Source organism: Ruditapes philippinarum, unplaced genomic scaffold (genome assembly GCF_026571515.1).
Source record: "Ruditapes philippinarum isolate M1 unplaced genomic scaffold, ASM2657151v2 ctg2803_1_1_1_1, whole genome shotgun sequence".
Taxonomy (NCBI): Eukaryota; Metazoa; Mollusca; class Bivalvia; order Venerida; family Veneridae; genus Ruditapes; species Ruditapes philippinarum.
Genome location: NW_026853955.1, coordinates 36,523 through 54,956, shown reverse-complemented (window position 1 = coordinate 54,956; position 18,434 = coordinate 36,523).

Here is an 18,434-nt window from a genome sequence, read left to right as displayed (position 1 = left end):
TTTGAGTTTGTATTTGTCGCTTTTTAATTTATTAAAAAATAATTTTATATTTTTAAAATTTTTTTTGCTGCCAAAGTGCAGTTGCGACCCCTTTACCCAAAAAGTTTTTTAACGTTTTAATTTAAAATATATTAAAAATCTGATTTTTAAAAAAAATATGATTAAACACGAAAACCCAAATAAAGTTTTCCCTTTTGTACACTAAATTAAAAAAAATGGTAAACAAAAATTTTTAAAATTTTGGCTCACCCTAAAAATTTCTTTTGCAATTTCGGGGGTGAAACTTTTAAGTGTTAGCGAAGGTCAAATTTAATATAATTCTATTATATTATAAGAAATTTTAAATTTTGGAAGAAAACCGTGTTTTTGTATGGGGTTTTTGTCTCGTATTGAAAAGTTTGATATACTAAGTACATTTTTTTTCCAAAAATACAACAAATGCATTGCGCTTAAAACAATGTTTAATATATATAATAAACATATTCAGAGAAGTTACCTGTTGAAAATGTTCCATGTTTAGTGTAACAAGTCTCAGAGTTAACAACATGATTATGTTTGTTGAAAAGGACATGAAAGAATCATTGACGCCATGACACCCAAGTGTGAGAGCACGTGAACTGGTCTTCTCCGGCCAAATATGTCGGCTATATGGGACATAATTAATGCCCCAAGACCTTGTCCAGCAAGAACCAAAGACTGTGCCAAGGCAGCCAGATTCGCCCGATTGCAAACAAGGTCCCACTTGAAAAAGAAAAATGTTTGAATTATCTCTTTATGCTAGAAGCAAAAAATACCAGTAAGAATACTTCAGCTTTTAAGATTTCTGAGCCTAGAAAGAGTAAATTTTCAGAGCATAATAATATTTTTTTTTTTTTAAATGTATTTACTTAAGTCAATTGTGAAATAATTTCTTGAAAACTTGTTTTAAATCACTTTCGAGCCCACTTCTGGAAATTACTTCACGGTGTCTTTTAAAGAAAACATTTTCGTTTTAACAAAAAAAAAATTTTTTAAAAAAATTATAAAAATACCTAATATAGAAAAGAAAAAAGAAATGTGCCAAACATAAATAATCTGAAGCATTTCCCCTTTTATTAATATTTTAATAAATTTTGAAAAGGATATTAATTTTTTTATAAAAAAATTTATTTCACTTTGGATGAAAAAAATATTTCATGGTGGCAGTATTTTTAAAATAAATATGAAATTTTCTTTTAAAAATTGTAAAAAAAAAATTAAAACTTTTAAAAAAGTTTTCATTTTTTTTTTAATTTTAAAACCCCAAGATTTATTTTCACCCCATGTACAAAAATTGCACTGAAAAAAATTTTAAAATTTTTTCATAAAATCAAAAATGGTAATTTTATTTATAAAATTTTAAATATTTTTTATCAAGGTCTTACTTTAAATTTAAAATGATATTAACAAAAATTCCCGGAGCCCCAAAACCTATAAGCATAGTCAAAGTTTTTAAAATATGAAAATCGTCAATTCCCTTTTCCCCAAAACACCGGGCCAACGTGTGAATGCACTTCATTTTACACTGACTAGTTAACGAAAAATTACCCTGTGGTGACGCAATTGCCCCCTTTTTTGGGGAACTTTACATTAAGTCGGTATATTTTCCTAAAATCAAAAAAAAATTAAGGTAACTTTTGAAATTTAAAAAATATAAGATTTTTATTAAAATTTCGTGAGAAGTGAGATGTCAGTTTCATAAATTGTGTCTGATTAAATTATTAGTATATTGACAATGCAAAGAGATTCTAAAATACACATAACTTTGAAACCAGCAAAATGCCAGTTTCAAGGCTGAATGGTTGTACATAAAAAAAATAGGTGGGCGATAAAAAGAAACTCTTACCAGTAAAAACAGCACTTAGAATAGCAAAGCACGCTGGTATATAGTCAATGAGGATCAAGAAAAACTGGAACATCTGAAATTTCCCCCACGGCTTAATCTCCCGCCATACTGAATCGATTTCCAGGGACGCGCCTTCCATTCTGTCGTCTGTACGAGCGTACGCTTATAAATCCTAATAAATTGAGTCCGCCTGTCTGTAAAATAATGTGACTCACATTACAAGTAAGACTTTCTTACAATGAAAATAAAATATAATACTAATATGGTTCTAAACAATATATATGCAAAACTTTTGTAACATTCCTGATTGACACTGGTAAAACTGAACCTTGTTTTAAATTGTGTTGTAACGTTTGGTTTATCTTAATTTTTAATTTAATAATATTTTATTACTTGTTTCTGTTTTAAAGTGATGCCTAAAACCTAGCTTTTCATCAAAAAGTTTATAAAATCTAAAAAAATTTGGGGAAATTTTTAAAAAAAATAAGAATTAATATATTTTTTGGTACGGGTTTGGAAATTTTAAATGTAAACTTTGAAATCGAAAAAGAAATTTTGAATTTTTGAACGGTCCTTTTAATAATTTTAAAACCATACATTTAATTTTTTTTTTAAAAAATTTTCATTTAGAAAAGCTGATAAAAAGAAAAAAACAACTAATATTATAAAATTTACAAAATCCATGGCAAGCCTCGGGGCCCTTCATTTTTTTTTCTTAGCCTTGCCTGATAAATTTTATAATATCAGACACTAGCATGGTATTCTCTATATATATCTTTAGAAAAGCTTTAAATGCATGTGCTGTAATACATTTCGGAAACGTGTTAAATGACACATCTGATTTGTTTACTTATTTGGTTATCTGAAATGCATCTGAATTAAATCCGGGTGCAACTTAAGATTTTTTAGTTCTTAAACATGAACAAAAGTCTCAATTTGAGGAACTGACGGTGAGTGTGAATTCATGTGTAATTCATGATTTTAATATATGAGCCGCGTCACGACAAAACCAACATAGTGGGTTTGCGACCAGCATGGATCCAGGCCAGCCTGCGCATCCGCGCAGTCTGATCAGGATCCATGCTGTTCGCTGTCAGTTTCTCCACTTGTAATAGAGTTGGTAAGCGAACAGCATGGATCCTGATCAGACTGTCGGGTTATTTGTCCTCTGCATATACCTTGAGAATACCTTGTTTACATATTGCAACAGTTATTATTATTTGAAAAAAAAATGCAATGTTGATATCATGCTGGAAAAGCGTTTGCGAAATTCTTTGGAAGTGAAGTGTTTTTAGTCACATATACAAAATATGCAAATGAACGAAGTCAGCACACACTCTTTATCGTTTTCTGATTGACAAGGAATCCCTGCGGAAAACTCTGCGGCATCTTTTACAAAAGGAAGTGACATACACCGGGTCGACAGATTATGGTTAAAGCAGGGGGAGACAATGTCATAAAGCAATGAATAATTTAAGTTTAATATTTACGTTATTTTAAACTGTTAAGGCTTAATTTTCCTTCTTTGTATCCAAACTGTTTTTGATAAAAAGCATCATCTGGTATTAAAAGCAATGTTAAACCATAATTTAACTTTATAAATTGTATTGTCAATAGTGTTTAGATATCCTGACTTCTCTTTGTCAGTATTTTTGTCAGTATTTTTATCAGTATTTTTGATAGTATTTTTGTCAATATTTTTGTCTGTATTATCGTTAGTATTTTATCAGAATTTTTGTCAGTATTTCTGTCAGTATTTTGTTAGTATTTTTGTCAGTATTTTTGTCAGTATTTTTGTCAATATTTTTGTCAGTAATTTTGTCAGTATTTTCAAATTGATGAACAACAATTGTTGAAATAATTATATTTCTTTATGTTTCTATTTGTAGTCGTGTTTATTTGTTGTTAATGTTGTTATTGTTTGTTATTACTTTTTTTCTAGATTTTTTTTTATTTAAATAGATCTACTTTTTTTAATTCATTCCCTTATTTGTTGTTTTATTGTTGTTATTTTTTGTCGGCGTTCTTTATTCTTTACTGTCATGTATACATTTTATATCATTCACAAATTGATTACACTGCGAGTGCAAGCTGCGAACAACAATTACATAAATGCAACAACGTTTCTAACGTACTTCTAATTAAGCTATCTAAAAATCTGAAATTTTCCTAAAGAAAGAAATAACTGTAACGTAAATAACTCAAAACGTGAACAAGCATACTTAACTGTTTTCCTTTTGTCCAGTTTTTGTTTAACACATAAATTACATGTAAGAATTTGCATACGATTAAACGAAAATAGATTATTTCACGTCTCTACTGCGACTCACTCACTTTAATTTAAATGACATATCTTCACGGTACGTCCTAACGCTGTCGCAAGTAATGGTAAGGCCAAACTTTTTAAACATGTGCTTAAGTCTGATGATTGGTTCAAAATTATTTATTTTATAAATGATAACTAGGAAATATCTATAAATTGTTAAATTTTAACATATTGTTGTTTGTTTTTGTTAGTGATCTTTTGTTCTTTTTTTGTTGTTGCTTTTGTTGTTGTTGTTGTTGTTGTTGTTGTTGTTGTTGTTGCTGTTGTTGTTATTCTCTTTGTAGCTGTTGTTATTGTTGGGATTGTTTCTTTTTTGAGGGGGGGATGCTGGGACGGGGTCTCTTCTTCGTGGGATGTTTTCTGTTGTTTAACTTCTTTTATTTTTCATGGTCGTGTTTTTTTGTTGTTGCCTTTTTAAGAGTGTCTTTTTTCTTTCTTTTTTTCTTTTATTTTTTTGTGGTTCATCATCTTTTTTTCTTCTTTTATGAAGGAAATATATTAATGACATATGTAGTGTAAAATGTAATTCATAAAAAAACATCCGTTTTGTTGTGTTCTAATTTGCATAATGCGATGTCTTACATATAGGCACGGTAAATATAGCAATGTTTCAAGTCCCCGTTTAATCACCTACATGTTCTCAGTGTCGACGTTAAAACACATAAATGTCATAAAAGATGAAATGAGGTGCTACAAAAGGGGAGATTTATCAACAAATAATTAATGATACGCGTGTTTTAAGGCAACATGGATGGATATAGATCAACAAGTATGTTTCTCGTGCCGCTGTATATTTAAGTTACACGGATTACACGTGCACGCCCGGAACCAAACTACTTGCTCGAGTTAAGAAAAAAAAAGAAGATAAAAATAATAATAATAATAAAAAACGCCAGTAATAAGGGCATCTTTCTGAACCATCATCCAATAAATCAGTTGCTGTGGCACTTACAAACTTGCTTGCAAGATTTCAGTCGGCCATATTCCCTTGCTATGAAAGATAACTCCCTGTTTCCCTGTCTAAAATCCAACCAAATTATTCCCCTTTCAAATGAACTTAAAGAAGGGACCTTTTAAAAAGACTTTGTATTTATTTATTCGATTTTTTGTTCAGAAACGGACAATTTTTTCTTTACCTTTGTTTAATTTGCTTTCTATCTATATATGGTTCCTATGGTAAACATATGAGTTTTGATGGTAAACAAATGAATTTTCTGAACCGAAAGTAATCTAACACACAGCGTTGCTGTCATCACATGTAAACAATACATTAAATCGGTAAGAATATTGAGATATTTGTTTGACTATCAGTTATTAATATAGAAAACAACTATGTGTAGTTTTTGTGTATTGTTTTAATGTGTTTGTCTGATATTTTAGTTGTAAAAGCCATGTACGCTTAGTGTCGCTTCATAGCAACCGAGTTTAAAATGTGAGCGGTAACTGAACGAGATATGGCAAAGCGCATGCTCGCGCACTGACTTCCGCTCTATCGAAATACTGCATATACGTATAGCGAAAGTTCGTAAGTGTGTGGTGTTTAGAGTGTGTTGGGCAACGGACCTTTCTCCGTCGACCCTAAAGGTTTATGTGAATAATGTTTCGCCGTTGTGGCGACATTTAGCTTTCTTGATTGATAAAACCGGTTTAAATTCTATTTCATATATAAAAGTTTAGTTTTTACATAAGCGTTTGATTATACATGTAGTTAATAGCTGTTTCATATCGATTTCATATGACAGTTTTCACTTGTTTTATAAGTATATAATAGCCGTTGTATCATGTGTTCACCAATATGAACTATTCTTTGTATGGTAATGCTTGCCTTGTCCCTATTCAAACCAATAGCAGGGAACCTGACTTTATGATGTTCTAACCTCTAGTAAAGTCCACGCCTTTAAATGGTGAAAATATTGCTTAATATTGCTTATTGCCCCTCTCCCGCCCCAAATCCCGCACTGTGGATTAGTGAACATATGCAAGACCATCATGGCGTCAGGGAGAAAAACAGCGATGCGGGGAAAGTCAGAAGGTAACACCTCTGCTCATCACCCCCTCTATATATTCTCCGCCATTTTACATGTTTGGAGGCGGAGGTACATGTGATTTATGCATTAAACATATATGCAATATTCAAAATCATGAATAGTTGTTAAACTGAAGAATTTCTAAATTTTCAACACTGAACTCTGGACATTGAACGTGCCATGTTTTATTATAATGTATAGAGACAAGCATAATTATCCTCGTTGGATCAGGTCATATATAAAATCCCACCGGTCAAACGAATTCCACTGACCTGCCGATGTACGGTTATTTGGGGCATATCTAATAATTATGCAAATGAAGTTTGAAACTGAATATGAATTTCAATCGATGTTCAACTTTTGAATATTTATAAATAACTTAACTCTTGGTGACATGAGTTAGAATAACATCAACGTTTTTTTACGAATCTATTTATAGATCTAGATGTTGCTCATGGATGTACACAGACATGTGATAAATAATTTAACAACCTTATTATCCAAACGGTTGTATGAGTTTGTCAGTCGAAATATGTAAAACGTGTTATCAGGTATTCAATAATCTTACATTTTGAAGTTGTTGGTATATTGTAGATCTATACAATTGCTAAAATGAAAAAAACAACACACACGCACGCACGCACGCACCAACGCACGCACACACACACGCACGCACGCACGCACGCACACACACACACACACACAAACACACAAAAACATGATTGTAACAAAATAATATTTCAGTATTTATTCGACTTTTCCAGTTATATCTGTGAAAAATTGTAGACGATGTTATGCGCACTTATTGCTGTCGACCTTATGACGAAATTATTAAAGATGGCACCATGCCCACTAATTGCAGACGACATCATAAGCACTAATAGCAGATGACATCATTTCGAAATCATTACAGATGTCGTCATGAGCACTTGTTTCTGATAACATGATGCATACTATTTGCAGACGACAACGTGAACACTTTTTTCAGCACTCTTTGCAGCGTCATGCGTACTTAACATATCCATCAAGAAAAGAGTCATGGTCAGATTCAACATAAATTAGGATCATTTTTAATTTAAACATTTATAATTTAGCTCTACTTTAAACGTTCTATAAACCTACTGTTTATCCGTGACACGTACTGTGAACTTGTATAGCGAAGGTTGTATTTGCTATGTTTTCAAAATACAATGCCATTTTTGTACCTGTTCTTATTCAACACTTTGCTGTCAACGTATCTGAGTAGGTAATTTTCCCAGATCACTTCATGATACTAGTGTCAGTTTACATTTACTTTCTTAAAAAAAAATACTGAAATATTTATACAAACTCGCATATTGCATCTTTTTTTATATACTTTAAGTTACAAACGGATGAATAACGTAAAAGTTTTATTGCTGTAAGCATCCATTGCTGATTGTAATTTAAGATATAGAGTTGTTCTCACTTTGCAATTTCTCACTTTATAATGCAAAGTGTCAATATAATTTGCTGAATATACAAATTTGTATTTTAATGTGTCTATATATAGCCGCATAATGTGACCCATATAAAACAGAAGGCAAGCACATGCTTCTGAGGGAAAACCCAAAGGGAGCCTGAACTAGCAATGGCACGGAATTTAACAGGGGAAATGACATGATATTTAACAGGATAACATGGCACGGAATTTAACAGGAGAAATGGCACGAGATTAAACGGGGCAAATGGCATGAGATTTAGCGGGGCAAATGGCATGAGATTTAACGGGGCAAATGGCATGAAATTTAACAGGACACAAATGTCATGAGATTTAACTGGAGATCTAAAGCCCGTCTCACACAAAACACGGTTGAACACTCGGTTCTCATACGATATCCTCGGTTATACACGGGTTGACTGATACGAGTATTGGGCTCCAACCGTGCCTGGGGATTAGTTGGTACGAGTAACACTCGAATATAGCACGAGTATGTACGAATATAGCACGGATATACTCGGACAAGCAAGGTTTGAACACGATCTGCATACGAATACATACGAATGTTTTACGGTTCCAAGTACGTTCTGATACGGTCTGGTACGATTAATGACGACTTTTACTCGATTCACTCGCTATTCACAGGGTAAACATAGGATCCCGCCGTCTTTTGTTCGAGTTATGCCCGAATTATCACACATTCGTGTATGTTTTGATATAAATTGACCCATTTTGATGGCTTGGCTTCATAAATTTTCGAATTCTCAACGAAATATAAAAACAATGGCAGATGCAACGAACAGCAAACTAAGGGAACTAGAAATAATGATTAGACTAATAGACATTAAGATATTTTTGGCCAGAAGGAGTTGGTGGAAGTCTGTGAACTAGGCTTCCCTGATCCAGAGCCGCTGCCAGGCCTACTTCTTCCTGGGAGACAATGCATTTCCATTGATGACCTGGATGACGAAGCCCTACTCAAGGATTGACCTTGGCCACGATGAGCGCATATTGAATTTCAGACTGTCTCGTGCCAGAAGAGTGCTGGAAAATGCATCGAAATATTAGCCAACAGATTTCAATGTCTGCTTCATGCAACAGTTTATAAAACAGAAAGTGTGAAGTCCCTAGTTCTTGCCTGACTCATGTTGCACAACCTTTTGAGGATACGATACACTGGTGTAACAGTCAATGCCGACCAAGAGGACCAATTCATGCCCTAGTATGGCTAGAGGAGGGTCAACTAGCGGACGCAGGAGTACCTGTTGGCCGTAACGTAGACCATAACCTTAGAAAGCAACAAAGAAACTACCTAAGGGATTACTAGTACTACATGTCGGAAGCTGGTTCGGTTCCATGACAAGAACAGATGATATAATAGGGACCAAGACCAAGGGACTATGGGAACCATTAACTTTTGCAAAGGTATAATTAAAAAATATTTAATAAGCAGTGCCTTAATAATAAAGTCAGTTATTTCAAAGAAAACTCTCAGAAATAAGTAGAAGCTGTGTAATAAAACTACTTCCTAAATTTTTATAATATTCAATGAAAAAGGCCGTGTAAGATCGTACGAGGCTGTGCGATACCGTGTATACCCGTACTATACCGTATCTGCCATGTATGATTCGTACTGGAACCGTATTGGTCGTATGGCGATCGTATGAAACCGTGTGTGCACACGTGTGAATCGTACCATGATCGTGTGAAATTCGGGTGTTAATCGATTGTTGGATGTAGGACTTTGGGACGGTCTCGAACGATTCCATACGATTTATATACGATCTTGACAGGATTGGACTCACTCGTAGTGGACTTCAAATACGGTTGTATGTACGGGTCTCATACGGTCTGACACGGCCTCTTACGGTCTTGTACGTTCGCTAATACGATCATACACGGACATTACATCCGTGTCAGTTTTTTAAAAGTTTTAAAAATCATACACGGCTTACACGGTTACACACGAATGGCCCGAGTGTAACTCGGATAACGCTACGGTTGGTTCGGTTGTATGTACGGTTTACAAGGGTGGCCAACCGTGTAAGCCGTGTGTTCTGTGTGAGATGGGCTTAACTTAAGAAATGACACGTGATTAAATTACAGAAATTACACGATGATTACTTTAAGAAATGGTACAAAATTGGACTAGAGAAAATGCACGAGATTTACTAGAGAAATGAGGGACGATTTAATGAGAGAAATGTCATGAGATTTAACTAGTAATCCACACTACTATATAGTACTAGTGTATCACTTTAGAATTGATGGGGAATCAAGTAAGAGAAATGGCGTGAGAGTTAACTAGAGGCATGAAGGGAAATCTAATAAATTGTACTTGAGCAATGACAGGTGATCTAATTAAAGCCAGAGAGAAAGATTTAACTAGAGAAATGACAAAAGCGCGTTCTAAATGGGATTCAAATATAGAAATTGCGGACGATCTATCCGTGTAAGTGTACTTGTAATAGCGACACTTTATTTCAAAATTGAGAATGAAATATCATTAAATAAATATATAAATTACATTCGAAAAAATAAACTTTCTATTAAAACATGTAATCTTTCTATCCAAACTTTAAAGTATTTATGAATAGGTAACATCATCTTCTTCTGTACGATATATGTCGTTTTAATTTTATTATGTCTACAACCTTACATGATAAGATTTATGTATTTAAAAAATATAAATAGTTTTGATCGTTTTTTTTTACTAACCCACTAACACCACACAGGTAACACAGCGACATGGTAGCTAAACAGATATAGAGAAGGGGCTTTCTGTTCTGTATTTTAGATGTTCTCTATGTTAGACATAAGCACCTGGGAAGAATCATGGACCTTCTTTAGTTGGCTTGATGGCTTTTTCTGAAGAAACCAGAGTCATTCGCAGAATCGAAGCCAAATGTATGCGAGAACCAGTCATTCGAAATCACTGACATTTACCCCTGGGCAATACAAACATGTTAATAACGCCACAACACTTCAGGGGTAAGATAAAAAATAATCATAAAAAAAAGACAAAATAAAACAATATTGGTAAATGAAAATCTTTAGAAGTGTAGATATAGACAAACTCGGTAATCAAAATTAAGCCGACCTTGACATGGTCATTAAAGGAACTCCGCTGAGGTTCAAACGCATAAAACATAAAATTTGTTTTTCTTACAAAGAACAGACGGGCTCTAAAAGCAGAAAGATAAACAAAAGAAAAAGAGAATGATACTCAGAAATGAATTGAAAATCGTACTTTAATTCTATTCTAAGCCCTTTTAAGGGGAAAACGTTGCAACGCTTTTCAATTGAGGGTTATTTTTTCACAACAAGAAAAATCATTCTGGGCAAACGGAGTGAGCGAATGATCTGAAAGTTTGCATGCAAGGTTTTGGTCTCGACTTGCATCAAACGGAACAAAAAACCTCAGTGGAGCCCCTTTAATAAATTTCAAATTAAATTCTTATTCGGACTATCAAAACAAAACTGAAGTGACAAGTTTTATCATCATGTTTTGATCATAAAAACAAAAAATAAATAAAACTGATGGTGTGATTTAATTACAAATTCAAATATTCATCGCTTAAAAGCCAACTGAAAGCTAGATAAATTTGAATGCCCGTTTAAATATGAATATTTTAGGATTTTGGTTCAAACATATATGTCATATAAATATAATAGAATTACACCTGTTTTTAAAAGAAAATATCGCACAAACGAACACAAACATTTAAGGCGCAAGAACACATCAAGATGCACTGAAAAAAATGATTACATGTTCGGAATCTCTCGGGATATACCCGTATGATATTGTACAAATCTAAAATGCTAAAAATTGAGGATATACAGTACTACGTAAATGTATTCTTCAAGGATTCAGTCTTTGTTCGTATTTTTTATTCATAAAATTAGCATATTTACACATTGTGAAAATTGTTTATATTCATACCTACTTAAAACTTCTGTAAACCATTTACCTTTTGTTTATTCACGAAAAGAGCTTTGACCTTCTATAACGACATTTTGTATGCTTTTTATTTTTATCATTAAAATGATATTTTTATTTTTCTAGTTCAATATTATTTCCCAGTCTACATATTTTTAAGTTTCTTTTTTTCCACATAAATTGCAATTATTTTCTTTATGTTGATTTTTTTTAAATAATGGTAGCTGACAATTCTTTGATGTATCTTTCAAAGTGTCTACTGGCCATTAAAACTCCACTTTAAATTCTTCCGCTCCGAAATGATGTACTAAAAACTACTTATAAATTATTCAGAATTCTCACTCAACAATTACTACAAAGATATATTGAATACAAGAAATGTCGAACGACACATACATGTATGCCCTATTTCTAGCCCTTGACTCACATAATTAGTAATTTTGTTAGAGAAACTTGCCATAAATGGGTATTTTGAAGTATTCAATTATGGAAAAAAATAAAAAATAATGAAGACTTTGCAATGAATAGTTTTCAAGATAATGAGACATTTAAGGCCCCTGTGACCTTGACCTTTGACCTACTGACCACAAAATCTAAAGGAGTCACTTACTAGTTATGACCAATCAATATTAGAAATATGAAGACTTTGTGATGAATAGTTTTCAAGATAATAAGCGGAAACTATTCTCACATTTAAGGCCCCTGTGATCTAGTGACCCCAAAAGCAATACGGATCATCTGTTGGTTATGACCAATCAATATGTGAAATATGAAGACTTTGTGATAATTATCTTTCAAGATAATGAGCTGAAATCCTCTACCATTCAAAGACCCTGTGACCTTGACCTTTGACCAAGTAACCCCAAAATCAATAGGGGTCATCCACTAGTTATGACCAATCAATATGTGAAATATGACGACTTTGTGATGAATTGTAACCAAGATGATGAGCGAAAACCATTCTGACATTTAAGACCCCTGTGACCTTGACCTTTGACATAGTGACCCAAAATCAAAAGGGGTAATGTACTAGTTGTGACCAATCAGTATGTGAAATATGTAAACTTTGCGATGAATACTTTTCATGTTAAATCAGCGGAAACCATTCAGAATTTTAAGGCCCCTGTGACATTGCCTTTAACCTAGTGACCCTAAAATCAATAGGGGTCATCTAATAGTAATGACCAATCTATATGTGAAATATGAAGACTTTGTGATAAATAGTGACCATGATAATAAGCAGAAATCATATAACCATTCAAGGCCCCTTTGACCTTGACCTTTGACCAAGTGACCCCAAAATTAATAGGGTAATCTACTAGTTATGACCAATAAATATGTGAAATATGACGACTTTGTGATAAATAGTAACCAAGATAATAAGCAGAAATCATATTACCAGTCAATGCCCCTGTGACCTTGACCTTTGACCTAGTGACCCCAAAATATATAGAGGTCATGTACTAGTTATGACCAATCTATATGTGAAAGATGAAGACATTGTGATTAATACTTTTCAAGATAATAAGCAGAAACCATTTTGACATTTAGTGACTCCAAAATCAATAGGGGTCATCAATAGTTATATCCAATCAATATGTGAAACATGAAGACTTTTGGATGAATAGTTTTCAAGATAATCAGTGGATACCTTTCTGATATTTAAGACCCCTGTGACTTTGACCTTTGGCCTAGTGACCCCAAAATCAAAAGGGACCAATCACTATGTGAAATATGAAGACTTTGTGATAAATACTTTCAAACATAATCAGCAGAAACCATTTTGACATTTAAGGCCCCTCTGACCTTGACCTTTGACCTAGTGACCCCAAAATCAATAGAGGTCATCTTCTAGTTATGATCAATCACTATGTGAAATATGAAAACTTTGTGATGTATTCTTTTCAAGATAATCAGTGGAAACCATTTTGACATTTAAGGCCCCTGTGACCTTGACCTTTGACCTTGTGACCCCAAAATCAATAGCTGTCATCTAATAAATATGACAAATCACTATGTGAAATATGAAGACTTTGTGATAAATAGTTTTCAAGATAATCATCGGAAACAATGTGGTCTACCGACGGACAGAACGACGGACCGACAGACCGACAGACAGACAGACAGACCGACATTAGCAAAACAATATACACCCTCTTCTTTGAAGGGGGCATAATAAGTAGTGTACAAGCGAGGACTTGAAATTTGGCACTTTCTTTAAGAACATCTTTCTTGACTACAACTGGTCAGGTTTAAATTCTGTACCGGTGAAACACTTAAAATCGTCCGTCAGCATTGTGCTCGATTGTGTATATTCATTTTACATGGATTTAGACTTTGATGGTCATCTTACATGGCGTTCGATCGGATAGGCCATTAAACATAGAATAAGACTTGGATGGTCAACGAACGTTCGATAGTTCAATCGGAGTGGTCTTTAACATAGAATTCGTCATGGATGATCAACGAACATAGCGTCAATTCGGAATTGTCATTTAACATATGAATTAACCTGGATGGTCAACCAACATGGCGTTCGATCGGGATAATCATTAAAGATGAAAATTGACCTGAATGGTCAACCAACATGTTCGATCGGGATGATCATTAAAGATGAAAATTGACCTGAATGGTCAACTAACATAGCGTCGAATCCGGATGATCTTTAAAGATGGAAATTGACCTAGATGGTCAACTAATATGGCGTTCAATCGGGATGATCATTAAAGATGAAAATTGACCTGAATGGTCAACTTATATGGCGTTCGTATTGGAGGATCATTACAGATGAAAATTGACCTGAATGGTCATCTAATATGGCGTTCAATCGGGAAGTGGTTATTAAAGATGAAAATTGACCTGAATGGTCAACTAACATGGTGTTCAATCTGGGAATGGTCATTAAGATGAAAATTGACCTGAATGGTCAACTAATATGGCGTTCAATCGGGATGATCATTAAAGATGGAAATTGACCTGAATGGTCAACTAACATGGCGTTCAATCTGGGAATGGTCATTAAGATGAAAATTGACCTGAATGGTCAACTAATATGGCGTTCAATCGGGGAGTGGTCATTAAAGATGAAAATTGACCTAAATGGTCAACTAATAAGGCGTTCAATCGGAATGATCATTAAAGATGAAAATTGACCTGAATGGTCAACTAATATGGCGTTCAAGCGGGATGATCATTAAAGATGGAAATTGACCTGAATGGTCAACTAATATGGCGTTCAATCGGGATGATCATTTAAGATGGAAATTGACCTGAATGGTCAACTAATATGGCGCTCAATCGGGGAATGGTCATTAAAGATGGAAATTGACCTGAATGGTCAACTAATATGGCGTTCAATCGGGATGATCCATCGACCTGGATGGCCATCTTACACGGTGTTCGATCGTGATGGGCAGTTAACATGGCATTCGTTCTTGTAAATGATCTGGATTGCTGACTAATATGACTACGGTCTGGATTATCAGTTGGAATGACATTAGATCCGGATGTTATTTGACTTGACTTGTAAATTAAATTACTAACGACATGCTCACTTTTACACAACTTACGGAGCTGTCTCAATTTTCTCAAAGGGATGTAACAGAGAATGGAATAAAAATTAAATTACTTGAATAGTTCTCCCCCTTGAATAAAACTGCCACTTAACCACAATACATGTACATACATATCATTACGACAACCCATAATAATTTAAAAAATAAAATGTCCACGCAATTTTGAATGTCATTATAATTCATTAAAAAGTTGACGAAATGAAAATTTAAAAGCGCACCAAGACATTTTTAGTCATAAACTCTCGACCATGTCATGTGAGAATGAAAATTTACAAATTTATACATGTTTTTTTTTAAAAATATCTTTAAATATTCAATTCCAAAGTTGGATTAACGAAAAGTATATTGGAAGTTACAAATAACAACAAAAACAATGTAATATTTGTATAATTTATTTTTTTTCTATTTCTGTTTCTGCACGTAAATTTCGTGTACTACCAACGTGTGCCTATTTATAGAAGAAAGAAAATAACTACAACATTGAAAGTAAAAAAAATCGTAGCTTGATCATAGAGATAATAAAAGATGAGAAGGTAAACAAATGTAAGTTTGTGAAAATACGTTCTAAAATTTGACACATTCACTGGCAATAAAAAAGTGCCAATCTAGGTACGTGTGGCCGCATTTTTAATTTTGCGTAAGTGATAATAATGTGCTTTATATAAGATGAATATATGGTTATTTTAACTTATAATAAACATTATATTATACATGTACGCGCACATGCAAACACGCGCCCGCATGCACTCACCCGTACATACAAATTGATATGTTCTCGATTGTTCTAACTGAACTATAAACTATTTAGATGAAATATTTGGCTTCCACCTTTAAAAAAAACGATTTATCATCATTTTCATATTTACATACATGTATTACCTAAAAGATATGTTCCGAATGAGCATCAATTCGGATTTTTAAAGCTGCACGCCTCCAGATGAACTAAAAAAAAATCAAGAAAAAAATCTAATTTAAGAAAAAATTACTAAAATTTCATGAAAAGTAAAAAAGATTAAAGATTCAAATAATAATTTACATGCTTTGTGCGATTAATGACTTATTTTTCCCCCAAAAAAATCACCATATTTCTAATATGCAGAAAGGTTTGGGTTGTTATATTTTTGCATATTATGACTTCTTTTTGGGTAATTTACGTGGTTTGTCAGCACTGTTTGCTTTGTGTAAATTACTTCCTATGTTCACATCACAATATTTTATTTTTGATACATTTTCAAAATTTTCATGAAAATTAGCATGAATATGGAGGCATGCTGCTTTAAAGATCATGTATGAATGAATGGAAACACATTTGAGTCACGTTTCCTCTCATGGCACATAAATAGTCCTTAAATCACAAAAATTCCAAAACATTTAAACTTAAGTAATATGAAAAATGTGATATATTTTATCTTAAAAACAATCATAAGTAAAATAAAGATTTTTGTATCATCTTGCAAAGAAATAAATCATAAGAAAAAACGGAGATATGATATATATCTAACCGCAAAAAGCATAATAAAATACTCATTTCAATATAATACATCTTTCGAAATAAATATAGGAAAGACTGAAGATTTCGATATATTTCACCACACAAAATCATGAAAAAAATGTTCATGTATTATATCGCATATATAGATAGCAAAAGTAAAAATTACGATTTTGATATCGAACCGCTAATACTGATGTATGTAGAAATAAACATTTTGATATACATGCATTATAACTGCACTATTTCTTACTGAAGAAAAACTAAGATTTTGATATCTATCACCATACACTGTCACAAGTAAACACTGAGATTTCGATATATCTCACCGCACACAATCACAGGTAATCACTGATAATTTAATATATCTCACTGCACATAATCACAGGTAATCACTGATATTTTAATATATCTCACCGCACATAATCACAGGTAATCACTGATACTTTAATATATCTCACTGCACATAATCACAGGTAATCACTGATACTTTAATATATCTCACTGCACATAATCACAGGTAATCACTGATTTTTTGAAATATATCTCTTGCAAACTGATATAAGTTAGAATTTGGATTATTATACATCTCTACACACATGGTCACAAAATTTGTAAGAACTTTGATTGATTTCAGGACAAATAGTCATATTTTTACACATATATACCACTACAACTATTACCCCCAGACACATGTATATAAGTTTGAAAACATATTTGAAAAATTATCAAAATTTCAAAACATGATACGACCAATAACTGTAAGAAAAAAATATGATATATAATTTGATATAAATATAAAACTTGGTACACTTTGGTTACATTTCCAAGGGAGTTAACTCTCTGATTTTCTCAAAATTATTTAAATTTGGCAACATGACTTTGTGAAGCAAATATTTTATATAGCACACTCGCACATTCATATTATAAAAATATAACTATACAATACAATATAGATAAAACTTTTATAAATGAGCTAAACCAGTTCATCGAATTAAAAGTTAAAAATGTACTTTTAGATAAAAACAAATCATTTTACGAAAATGATTTTATTTATATTATATTTATTTATGTTACAGTTTTCTTCCAAATGGTATTCTAGGTAATGGAAAACTTCAGCTAGCGCTAGCATCTACCCTTTCCCCACCCTTCCACTCCCTCATCACGTCACTGCAGATAAACGTCCTTTTAGAGGCTGGCATTAAAATCAATCCCATACATGTATAATCAACCTATAGTGTCAAACTATTTACTGATTTTGCTAAATTCAATAAGATACTTTGTGCAGTTGATTTATGAAAACATCTAAAACTATGCATAAAAATAATCTTAGTTTTTAGTATAGTAAATGGGATATTAATTAAAAAATACACATGTACATGTATATAAGATTATAACTAGAAAATGTAAGGTGAGGTTTCATGAATATTTAAAGTGTCACGTGTAAGTGATAGCCAGGACAATGTAGATACTATTGTACCTCAAACCATGCGCAAATCCAAATAGGGGGGGGGCATGATTCCCCAGGATATGCATAAAATATAATATCACATCAGGGTTTGGATATGAAGGGTTTTAATGATAAACAAGCACAAAAATGACCCATCACCCTAACCCACACCCCACCCTTCCTCTGTAAATCAGTCAAATGCAAAATCCCCTTAAATATACATTACACTTTGTCGAAAAGTGTGAACCCCATTGGTAAATGTACCAATCCAACGTCTGCTAACGGTCGTCTATTGAAATAATCA